We start from the raw sequence: 12,628 nt of genomic DNA on the forward strand, positions 1-12,628 counted from the left end.
ACTTGTAAACATGAAAGGGGACTTAAGACCGGAAATCTTCCGACGTATCAAACTAGGATGGCAAGCCTACGGAAGAAATTCTTCAGTCTTCAAATCCAACATGCCACCCCACCTAAAGAAGATAGTCTTTGACCAGAGTGTTCTCCCCGTACTGACTTACGGTTGTGAAACCTGGACATTGAGCGAGTTTGTTAAGCAAAAACTCAGAACAACCCAAAGAGCTATGGAACGGTTCATGCTAGGCTTGACGAAGAAAGACAGGAAGAGAGCAGATTACATCAGGTCAGTCACAAATGTCAGTGATATTTTAGAAAGGGTATTTACCCTAAAATGGCAGTGGGCAGGCCATGTTGCTCGGAGAACTGATGGTAGGTGGACAAAACTTGTGCTTGAGTGGTGTCCGAAAGATCATCTCAGACCAAGGGGAAGACCACCGGACAGATGGGATAAAGACACCCGGAAGATTACTGGGATCAATTGGCAGAACATCGCTCAAGACCGACCCAGATGGAGAGACCTCATGAAAACCTACCTTGCTTCGGACTTAAAGAGGCCACATCGTAAAAACGATTGAATATGGCTGATAGTGATAGTGATAGTGAATCATTGTGAAAGGAAGTGCAAGGATCTCGTGTAATTCGGTTCTTGATATTGTTCCATGTCTACTATTATGGCGCGCGCTGTTATGCACCCCTCCTTCCTGCGGCGGGCTGAGTTGGAGTAGGAGTTATCAATCCGTAATCTTGAACCTGCCCGTACTGTTGCTGAATGTGCTGCATTGCTATCAGCTAACTCCCAGGTCTCCCAGGTTCCCATTAACCTATCGGTAATTAACAGGAGCCGAGTTGGTGAGTACCTGAATTGAATTTGCGAGAACCTCAATGAAATTAATATTATTAGGGAGGAATTTATTGAGTTGCCTCCATAGAAGTCCCAAGTAAACCGGCTGAGGGCCAGAGCGAGCCACTACTCGGGTCGTATCCGGGACTTGTTGTCCATCAAGCCCGATGCTGAATGTATATCTGAATGTGCAAGGTTGTTAACGGTCGTTTCAGGTATTACTGCCGATCTGGATTTGTTGTTAGTCAGTAGAGATATGGAGGATTGCTCTATCTCAGCTGGTCATAATCCCGTTGTACCTACCTCTAATATTCCTTCTAACCAATTTTTGTCCTCTTCCCAGAGCCAAGTTCATGCTGTGTGACAGCTCCTCTCCTGGAAAGTTTAGTGTCCAGGTTAAATTCTGTTTCTTCTCCAAACTGCTTAAAGGAGGTTTGAGGTTATAAACCCATCATCCGGTGGTTGTTACTGGGACTTTGTGGATGGTGTCGGTATGAGGTGGAAGTGACAACACTCTTTTTAACGTGTAATACTAAAATTGACACTTTAACAAGAAAAGTACGATCGTACCATAATAGAAAACGTTAAGAGTAATATAATAAAGCACTGTTGAGCGCGGCGGAAACAACGGACAGTACAGTTCAGAACCGATGTTTTAAACTACAGCAACGTTTCCACCTTCTATTGTGGTAACACGACAAGAGAACATCTCAGTGTGGAGGGGAGAAGGGCCTTGCTTGGTGCAGACACAGTAATACTCGCCTAGTTTTTAGAAGAGACTGAAAGCGTAACCACTGCATGGAGTGGTAACAGCCTCTCGCTCAGCTTTGACGGTGACGATTTACTGCAGTAGTGTTCTCGCGGCACGTCCAGGCGAAGAAACAATAATATTAGTATTAAAGAATATTCGATTTTTATATTTTCAAACTGTTACCAGTGGTAACAGAGGATGCTAGCACGCTTCGCTACTGCGATGTGTTGCTGTAATGGTAGACTGGAATTCTACAGTGGAGAGAGAGAGAGAGAGAATATTTGGTAGGGGTGAAAGACTAGTTTTGTAAAGAAGGCAACACCTTGTGTGAACACCGCAAAAGATTATATTACATACGGGTATCTAGAGCCAATAAGAGATACCAAACTGACTACATCATAAAAACCTGTCCATATAACTTAGTGGTGGGAGACATACGTGCCAAGACGAAGAGTGTAAACTAATAGAGAAATATAATCTAGAAGCTCTAAAATAAAAAGGAAAGGATGAGTGTGTGGAAGACAGTTTTATGAGGAGATAACGAAGGGTGGATAAATGAAAACTGGAAATAGATATGAAAAGATTTATAAGAAAAGAATGGGTAACGAAGTCATTTTAAGTGCGATGGAATAAAGAAGGAAGTGGAAGACTATTGGTGGTATAGAGGAAGGAAACCAGATGTACGGAAGAGTGAATAATGAACTGAGATGAGAAACAGAACTGTCAAGAGGATCGTGACTGAGAGAGAAGTGTGAAGATACAAGTATGATGTGTTCAATGGTAAGAGGAGAAGAAGGAAATGATGTTACATTACTCAGTGAACCTCATGATGTTCTGAAAAGATGACAAGAATATGTAGAGGATCTGTACAAGCCTGACAAAATAACACTGAGATTGATGATGAAGTAAGAATAATAGAAGACGAAAAAGGATATTGTATTTAGCAAAGCGAGGTGTGAAAGACATCAAGGCTCACAAGGCAATTAGGATTGATGGAGGTCCGGCAGAGGTGTTAAAATGCCTTGGAAACAGATAATATACTTTTGTAACGAGATATACAACAAAGGTGAATGGCCAGATGGCTTCCTTTCAAATCTTGACACCAATTTCAACAAAGAAAAATTCAAAAACAATACGAGAATGATAGCCTGAAATCCAGTGCAGCCAAAGATTACTTCAAATGTTGGTTAGAAGACTCTAGAATTAGAAGAACAGTATGGTTTTTGAAGAGGTAAAGGGATAAGAGATTGAACTAGTGTGAGAGATAAATTGAGAAATGAACGGAAGTTTATCGTATTTTTATAGATTTAGAGGTATAGTCTTCCTCTTTGCCATCAAGGAATGTGCAGGTGCTGGAAGGAAAATGAGAAAAAAGAAACTATTTAATACTATACTGCCATATATAATAAGGAATAGAATGCAGTGGATGCGCTAATGAGGAAAGGAGTGGATGATTGATCAGGGACTACAGACAGATAGGGAATGAGGAAGAAAGTTGGGTGGCTCTCTCAACGTTTACCTAGAAGAAAATCTGGGAAATGGAAGAAGATGACTACGGATTGGTGGCGAAAGACTAGAGTGGCAGGGATGAGCAATATGGCATGAGAATTAATACGAACAAGAAGGAAAGAGATAGAACAGGTAGGTGTCAGATGCTAGAAAGGAGACCAGAAGTGATTATGGAGAAGGATAGAACAAATGAAAAGAGTAAGAAAGCAGGTACCGGAAGGAAATGGAGGAATAAACTGTTAAATACCATACACACAAGGGAAAAGAACTTGATTGAGCATTGAGTGTGAAGAGAAGGACTCTTTAGAAGGACTAATAAATGCAAAGAGTGGAAGAGAATGGATAAGACGGTGGACAGTGTCAAGAAAGCAAGAAGCGACCAACAAACTGAGAGGCTATGAATGTGGTAATAAAATATGATAAAAAATATTAATACTTACTTCTAGAGGTGCCAGAAGATTCCAAAAACATGATCAAATCAGAGGAGAAAGTGTGATAAGATCACTAGGTGTGGGAAGAATAGAAATCTTGATTCAGTTCACACCGATGGAGCAAGTATATTATATTGAGCTGATAACTAATAGAAAATGGACCTTAGTACTGTGAATTACATCATAATTCCGGAGTACAGAGATCCAAGAACAAGCTTTGAATTGGCAAAGTCCTTAGGAATGTTTTGTATGAGGCTACAGTAGACTCTCGGCTATCCGCCCTCAGTACTATCCGTCCTACTTAGCACAATACTTTGCCAAAGACTTAGCAAGCAGGCTCCTGCTAGGAACCTATGAATTTTTCCAGTTTTTCCTACGCATGTCTTGTGTTTCTGACACATGTGGAGTAATAAGTATAAGGTACAATACAGCATTGTTAAATACATATGTACTGAAAAAATTATCGGAAAAAACTCTTGAACAAACGAGATATAGAATCTCTCTTTCACACGTAGAAAGCAGTTCTGCTGGCAACTCCGTGTTGTTTGTTTTATCAGTTGCTCATCAGATGTTCAAAGTAAATTGTTGTTTCATGCGCTCCTTTGTGTTTTAATTAAATATTGCAAAATGGGTGATAAACGAAAAAGGGTTGTGTTCACTATGGACGAGAAACTACGTGCTATAAGGTAACAGTGAGAATGGTAACCATGCAGATGTTGTTTGTCTCACTGTTTTTGTGGGATATTACAATTTATTTTGTAGTTTTAAACTGTGACGTACTGGGCGACACAACTTCCTTTTCCTCCATGGTTCTATCTCATTCTCTATTTTTCATCCATCTGACTTTTTGTGGCATTTTGCATGTTTCGATTGAGCGCATGTAATATTTTTGTTTGCATTTCCATCCATGTGTATGTGTTTGAGCTTTATACGTCAATGCTTGCCCGTTTAATTTCTTAATGTTTTGTTAAGAATACCTTCCCGGTCATGCCGCTACATATTTGGTTATGAGTCACAGTTTTAGTCGCGGAGGGTTCTGCGATCATCTCTGTGGCCTGCCTCGAGTGAGAACTGCTCCACATCTTCTCGAGGTGAATTTGGTCGAGATAATATTTATAAATTGAGCTGTATAACGGCATCTTTCTCCATTGGCAAGAGTTGATTGTGCTCATGACCTTGCTAAAAGGACACATGGTCTATATGTGGTGTGTTTTTGTGCTGTGGTAATCTCAAATCCCTGAAATGTACGAATGAATTTTTCAGTTTCCTTTGTTTGATTGCTGACTCATGTTATGAATGGGATTTTATCATGAATGTCTCCACTTCCAGGAAGGTTTTGGTTGCTTTCAATTATTATTATTATTATTATTATTATTATTATTATTATTATTATTATTATTATTATTATTATTATTATTATTATTATTATTATTACTTAATCTATGTGTGAGTTTGCCTTCAGGCTCTGTATTTTTTATTTACTTTCAGATTTATTACGGCAGATGCCATAGGCCCTTCCTATAATGTATTGTCGCAACCCCAGCTGATTGATCCAGTAGTTGCGTCACTTTCATCTTTATCTCGTGACCCCATACTTTTGTCTAGCGCCTGACACTCAGGAGCCATCATCGGCTAAGTTCGTGAATGGTCGTCGTGGCCCGATACTTAGTCACATCCTCCCTCTGCTTGGGAACGCTCACAATGCTATTGCGTGCCCAGTTTATAACCGGTTCTAATGCTACATGTTATTTCTAACATATTAAAAGAAAATATTATTATGAAATGCATACCTAGTTACAAATATTCATACCATATCGTTACTATGGAGGCCCATATAATATTGTAAGGGGAGCGAGCTGATAAAACTTTTAACTTTCCTTTGCTAGGATGAGACGTCTCCCTCTTACAACTGTTTATATATACTGTTTACATATATATATATATATATATATATATATATATATATATATATATATATATATACTGGAAAATTATTTATCATGAACGTAGGCTTACCAAATTCGTTCTACATCTCCAGAAGCGCCGGGAATAGGATTGTTGAAACTCATTTTATTGTTCCTGTCGAACGATCTTTACCACAGTTTCAGCACTTATAGTTTATTTCCTATTATCACTTAACATATTTTGCACAGATTCTGTAAATAACTTATTATTCACGCTCAGTCCTGTCAAACGACTTATGACCACAGTTTCAACACTTATAGTTTAGTTTTTAATGTCACCTGACATATTTTGCACAGATTATGTAAATAACTTATTGTTCACACTCAAAATGTTAACTAAAAATAAACAAAGATATTTCAATTTTTATTATTTGAAACATGAGAAACATATCATTGTGGAACAAACTAAGGAAGACACTACTACATACATTTATTACGTGGCTGTGGTATGCAGTTTAGCGGAGTAATAAATTTGCAGAGATTACTTCTTGCTCGTCTACAGTAGGTCTTGACAAGGATAAGGCTGTTCTTTGATAAAGTATTTTTTAGTGGAGAATAGTCTTCTTTGCGGTTCAAAATTTATTCTTTTAGAAGAAGATGGCATGTATGTAGAGGATGTGTTGTGTGTTGCCATTGACTTCCGAGCCCATTATGTAGGTTTTATAGGTTGAAGGTGTTTCTCAGCAATTTCAGACCGGGTGAGTTGGCCGTGCGGTGAGAGGCACGCGGCTGTGAGCTTGCATCCGGGATATAGTGGGTTCGAATCCCACTATCGGCAGCCCTGGTTTTCCGTGGTTTCCTATTTTCACATCAGGAAAAATGCTGGGGCTGTACCTTAATTAAGGCCACGGCCGCTTCGTTCCAAATAATAGTCCATTCATATCCCATCGTCGCTGTAAGACCTATCTGTGTCGGTGCGACGTAAAGCAAATAGAAAAGATAGTAGCAGCAATTTCAGAATCTTCAATATCCTCAACTTCTGCAAAAATTTGTTCGAACATATCTCTAAGTTTTCTTTTTCTTTGTTGTACATCGTTATCCGAAGTTTTCTTCAGGGGATTGCGAATCTCATTTATGAGTCTTTCTTCTTCCTCTTTAGGTGGGCGTTCTTGAATAACAAGGTCATTTTCTGTGCCGGAATTGTCTGTATTTTTTTATTCAGCAGACAACATTGCTATCAGATGGATATGCTTACACATATTGAATTTGATGGCTGATTCGTGACAGCTACATATAGGCATGAATGCAAACTTTACATTCACTGTATGTTAAATTACACTTGCAGTCTCTTTCATCCGTTTTCCTAATTTCATATATATCATGTCTATTGGCAGATGGTACTCTCCACAAGTCACCATCGCAGATAACATTTTCTGACGAAAGAGACAGTGCTTTGGTATGTCCGCGTCTTATCTCAGACAGTGTACTTGTTACTTTACCTCTGTGTAAGTAAATGAGACGCTCAAAAAGTTTATCTCTTCGCCTCTGGATATCGATGGTTATGTCCAATCTTTTCGGGTTCTTCCCGCCCATATAAATGGGCTTGATAACTCCATACATTCGCTCCAAATGCATGTTGGTATTGAGACCTGCATGGAGGCGATGGCAGTACGCCCAACTAGAAGCACAGTGTTTGTAATGCAGATCGAAATATAGGGCAAATTCCAGAGTGTCCGGATCACTTTTTAAATGTTAATGCATATTTAACATCCTCGAAAATGCATCCGAACCTTCCTCTTCTAGCAGAATTCTTAATATCTTGTAAGTTTAAGCCTGCTTTTCCCTTCCTTTAATTTTACTAAGATATTTTCTCCATGCGCGTCCAACATGCCAGGAAGAGAAAAGTCGAAATTTGGAAGGAAGCATTACTTTCATCCATGCATTGTGGAATGATTCCTCCATGTCCGACATGAAAACTTTAGGCTCAAGTTTTTGAGACATAGCCTCTCTCAAAACCGACATGAATATTTCCATGACTGTCGTGTCAGTACTGTTACTCAGCATGAAAGCACACAGGAAAACTTGGCATGTTTCGTCGATAACTAGCAGTGTAGTCAGTTCAAATCCATATGAATTCATCTCGTGTGTGCTATCAAGGCAAATGCAGTTAGAACCATATTTTTCAAGCATTTCCCTTTGTGATTCGTTCATAAGAATCAACACGAAGTCCCCTGTGTTTAACTGAGGATTCGAGGAAGGAATGTTTCGAGCCTTGTAGAAACGCACTACATCTCCTAGTGTATCCACCTCACGGATCCAGGCTTCGATACTCGTGCAATCATTTCGATGCCGTACTGCCTCAGATTTTAAATTATACTGTTGTTCGATGATGTAAAACAGATCTTCCATGGTGAGATAGTGCGATCTATATCTGAACAGCCTATAGAAAATCTAACATCATCAAGAATTTTATCAAATTGAATTTTCATGGCTATTTTACTTGCTATATCTTTCCTCTCTAATTTTGTCAGCCTCAGACGACCCAGTTTCTGGTTGGTGACCGACATGGGTTTTGAAGAAATTAGCAACTGTTTTTCCTGATGAGCTGAATGCAACATCTATTTTCGATGGACAATGGCTGTTTATTTTATTTGTTCCTAAAATTTTATCATGGCGTAAGTTCTGCCCCTTAGTCTTAAAATAACCACCGCGATGACAAACAAAAGACATTTTTGTAGAACCATCAATTTTACTTACATATTTAGAGCTCCATGTGACGTACTCACAGACATGGTCTTTCTCAGTGTTCGCCTTCCAGCTGTAAAACTCCTCACTACTGGAGAATTCCAGAGTCTCGTGTGAAATAGAAATGTCATGATTGTTCGTATAATGTTGCACTGCATCCATTCTTGAGTCCAGTAACTCTGAACATATTGGACATCTCACTTTCACTAATGCATTGTCTGTGCGCGGATTTACGTTCTTTGCACTTAGATGACACTTTAAATTATACTTGTTATGAATGCTGAAACTGAATAAGTCACATGTAAATATCACTGCATCACCTGAATGTTTCGTCTTAAAATGACGTTTCAAGGTTTTTTCTATAATTAAAGGATGTAGAACAGACTGTGCACATAAAGTTATTCATGACTACCTTATAATTAAATAATACACTAGCTTAATAATTTCACTCCAAAATTCTCAAAGAAAAACTTCAATCCACTTCATCCTACTACCGCACGCTACAGATTGGGAGCGAGCATCTTTCCGCGCGGGATCTTCGGGAATGCATACACTACAAGAAAAGAAAGAAAGACAGAAAGAAAGATTTGTGTCACACACGAAGTTATTCATCACTATTTTAGAATTAAATTTAATACACTACCTTAATCAATTACTTGTGACGACACGATAGAATTAAAGAATATACTAGCTAAATTATTTCACTCAAGCATTCTCAAATTATGAATGGTGAGCGGGACTTGTGACGACACGATGCGTTCGGCACTACGAGCCGAGTGACACCGAATATAACCGATGTTGGCTCCTGAGTGTCAGGCGCTAGACAAAAGTTGACACCATTACTGTGAGCCTCTCGGAATGATGTGCGTCGGAGAATTCTGGTCTAGTTTGTGGAGGTAGTAATGTGGAATACTGCTGTTCTCTGGTACGTTTTGAGTGGGCATATTATACGGATACGCAGTTGTGAACAACATGTCGTGTCGGCAGTCTGTGGACTGCTTTTGTGATAACTGGTAAAGTTAATATTACAACTTTGTCTCAATTGTCCGTGGCTATTTTTCTTTGGTTTAATTTCGATGCGTTTTTAGTGGCCCAATTACTTTTTATGTTTTGGTTTTAAATAAATCCCATTTATTGTAACGGTCTTTGGTCACTTGATAGATTGATCTTACGACAGGTAGAGTATCTCATTTTAGGAAATAGTGTGTACAATTCCAGCTGGTTCTCAGACTGGCCTCGGTCAAACTCCTTGGCCCAATGTATAGTACCCCAGTTACTTTCTCTGCGCTCTCATGTATTTTTCTGAATGTCTTACTTTTATGGTTGTTAATATGTGTTATCTGTGGATACCTCTTCCTGTTCCCTGTTCTTGCTAGCCGAGGGGATTAAGGCTCAGCAAACAGGTTCTTTAGAATATCTAGAATAGCACTGTGTTACTGTACTTTACATTTCTTGAGACTTAGCACAAGAAAATTAAAGCTAAAATCTTCAGTATCCTAAATGACATTGAAGAGATCACCAGTAAACCAAGCAGAAAAAAATTCCATACGGGGTATAAAAATGTCAAAACTCAAAAACTGGCAAGTCAGTTTTACTTATGAACACATAAAATAATGATGAATAAAATCATTTTATTGATTCTACTTACCCTCTGGTGTTCTGGGCGCCTGGGCCTGTGGAGAGAAAACAAAGTATAATTACACACAATCCCTTACTAATCAGTCAATTACTGACACAGTTCGATATCTGGTTTGAAGCCTTCAAGGCCCGTAATTACAGAAGTGACGATATATATTTTAGGCCTTTTGTGTGTGATAAACCAAGATGAAATTATTTACATTTTGCAGGAAGTTACTCTGCATTTTCAGAAGATAACCTTGTCTGTCCTTCTCTGTGAAACATAAGGAGATTCACCTAGTTTTCTTGACACCATTACCATGTCTATGATTTGATGTCAATAATTCATTATTTGAAATGACAGTGAAAATTAATGTTCTGCTTACACTTGTACCACCTACTGCCTAGCATCTCAGTGGCTTCCTGGTCAGGAAGGGCAACACCTACACTTGTAGAACCTACTGCCTAACATCTCAGTGGCTTCCCGGCCAATGGCTGGCTTGAGGAAGTGCAACAGCTACACATATACAGCCCACTGCCTCACATCTCAGTGGCTTACCAGTCAATGGCTGGCTTGAGGAAGTGCAACAGCTACATTTGTACAGCCTACTGCCTCACATCTCAGTGGCTGCCTCACATCTCAGTGGCTTACCAGTCAATGGATGGCATGAGGAAGGGCATAGGGCTTTAATTTTCTGGCCAAAAAAAAAAGTCAGGGGCTCCAGTGACCCCAGAAAAACTTAGATTAGCTGAAGAGTGTAGATATTTAATTATTTTTCCGTTCAAAAATATTCCGAGGTTTTAACCATTTTTATAGAGTTAAATTGAGAATTCCGCTATTAAAAGGAACAGTCTCCAATTTTCAACAAAACTGAGTTACAGACACCATTGGGGTTTTCTACTAGCCCTCTACTAAAGTATTTTTTAATTTTTTGCGAAAAAAGAACAAAATCCCTACCGGACCATAGCGGGTGTCAAAACGTGCGAGGAGTGGCAGCATAGTAACATGTCCATGTTCATTACAAAGGAAAACTGTTCCATATCTGAAGTAAACATGTGCAAACAAGAAACTCAGAAATGATTGGAAAACGCTACCCGAGCTTCGACACTGTGTGGACAGAGAGAGAGGATGAAGGTGTGAATATATTTACGATAATGACTCATTTCTGACTGTTTGAGTTTTGCGCGGTGTTCCATTCATGCGAAGTGGTGATAGTCATATGGCGCCAGGTCGGGGAGTACTGCGGGCGCGTTGGTGGTGTTGGTGGTGATTTTTGTTTTAAGAGGAAGTACAACGAGGTAATCATCCTCTCTGAACAAATAGGTGGAAGAGAATTTTGAAATATAAAAGCGAAATTATTTATTCAACAAAGTAATTTGGAACGCAGTACAAAATAAAACAAAAAACAATTATAGGATTATGCCGAAAGGATTACTAATGTATCAAAAGGGAACGTACGTTCCCTGAGTAACAGTACACTTGTAATTTCTATACCCTTGATAAGTCCACTGTCGCACATAAAGCGGATGACGAGATCAGCAGTAGTCGCGTCATCGGCTAGTATGCGTTCGAGGGTTTCCTGCAGGCCGAGGCTCCGTCTATGAGGATGTGGGCCACGGTGAAGTCGGCACCACAAGAACACACTGGGGGGTGCTTTCCTCTTTAGGAGATAAGAGTGCGTGGATCGTAAATGACCTATCCTCAGCCAGCATAGTACAATGGCCTCCCACCGTGAAGGTCGAAAAGAGGACCAACACACGGTAGTTGTCTTCTTAATTGCCCTCAGCTTGTTGGGAGTTCGGATATCTAGCCACTCCGATTCCCAGGACGCCAAGATGGTTCGACGTAGCTGAGAACAAATATCCTTAGCAGGTACATTGACGGGTCTTGGAGGTAACAGTTCAGCTTCCTTTGCAGCTTCATCCGCAAGTTTGTTTCCCGCAATCCCAACGTGGCTTGGAAGCCATGCGAAAGTAATTCTGGTGCCAGCATCCCATAACCTGGCTAGAAGGTCATGTATCTGCTGCACCAGTGGGTGTTGCGAGAAACAGGTTTCAATAGACTGCAGAGAGCTTAACGAATTGGTACACAACAAAAAGTGGCTTCTTTCGTCACGCAGTGCAAACTGCAGAGCATCTAAGATGGCGTAAAGCTCTGCAGTATACACGCTACATACTTTAGGGAGCGAGATCTTCGTGCTGATATCATCAATGACGAAAAAGCAACCAATATTATCTCCGATTTTTGGACAATCCATGAAGATAAGTCTCGCAGCCGGATATTGGTGAACGTCCTGCAAATACCTCCGATAAACGGAGGAATCCGTGTTCACCTTGGGCCCACGCAGCAGATCTAGACGTATATCCGGTCGCGGAACCAATCACGGAGGTACCTCGATAAGAGTTCTTTCAAGACAACCACCGATATGAATATTCAAATCATGACACAAGCTATCAATCCGAAACCCAACCGGCCGTGTGGCATTCGGCCGGTCTTGGTACCGCTGGTGGTATTGAGTACGATAGATGCACTGATAGCATGGATGTAGCGGCATTTCACGAATTTTGGCAGCGTACGTGAGGAGTAACTGCTGCCTCCTTATCCGTAAAGGTGGAACTCCCACTTCAGCGAGTAGGCTGGGAATGGGGCTAAGACGGAAATCACCCGTTGTCAGACTTACTCCACTATGGTGAATACTGTCTAAAAGGCTCAGCGTACATTTTGATGCTGAGCCATAAGCCGCACTTCCATAGCCAATCCGGGAGAGGACCGTAGCCGTGTAATATCGCAGCAGTACCGCATGGCCAGCCCCCCACGAAGTGCCACTGAG

Source organism: Anabrus simplex, chromosome 12 (genome assembly GCF_040414725.1).
Source record: "Anabrus simplex isolate iqAnaSimp1 chromosome 12, ASM4041472v1, whole genome shotgun sequence".
Taxonomy (NCBI): domain Eukaryota; kingdom Metazoa; phylum Arthropoda; class Insecta; order Orthoptera; family Tettigoniidae; genus Anabrus; species Anabrus simplex.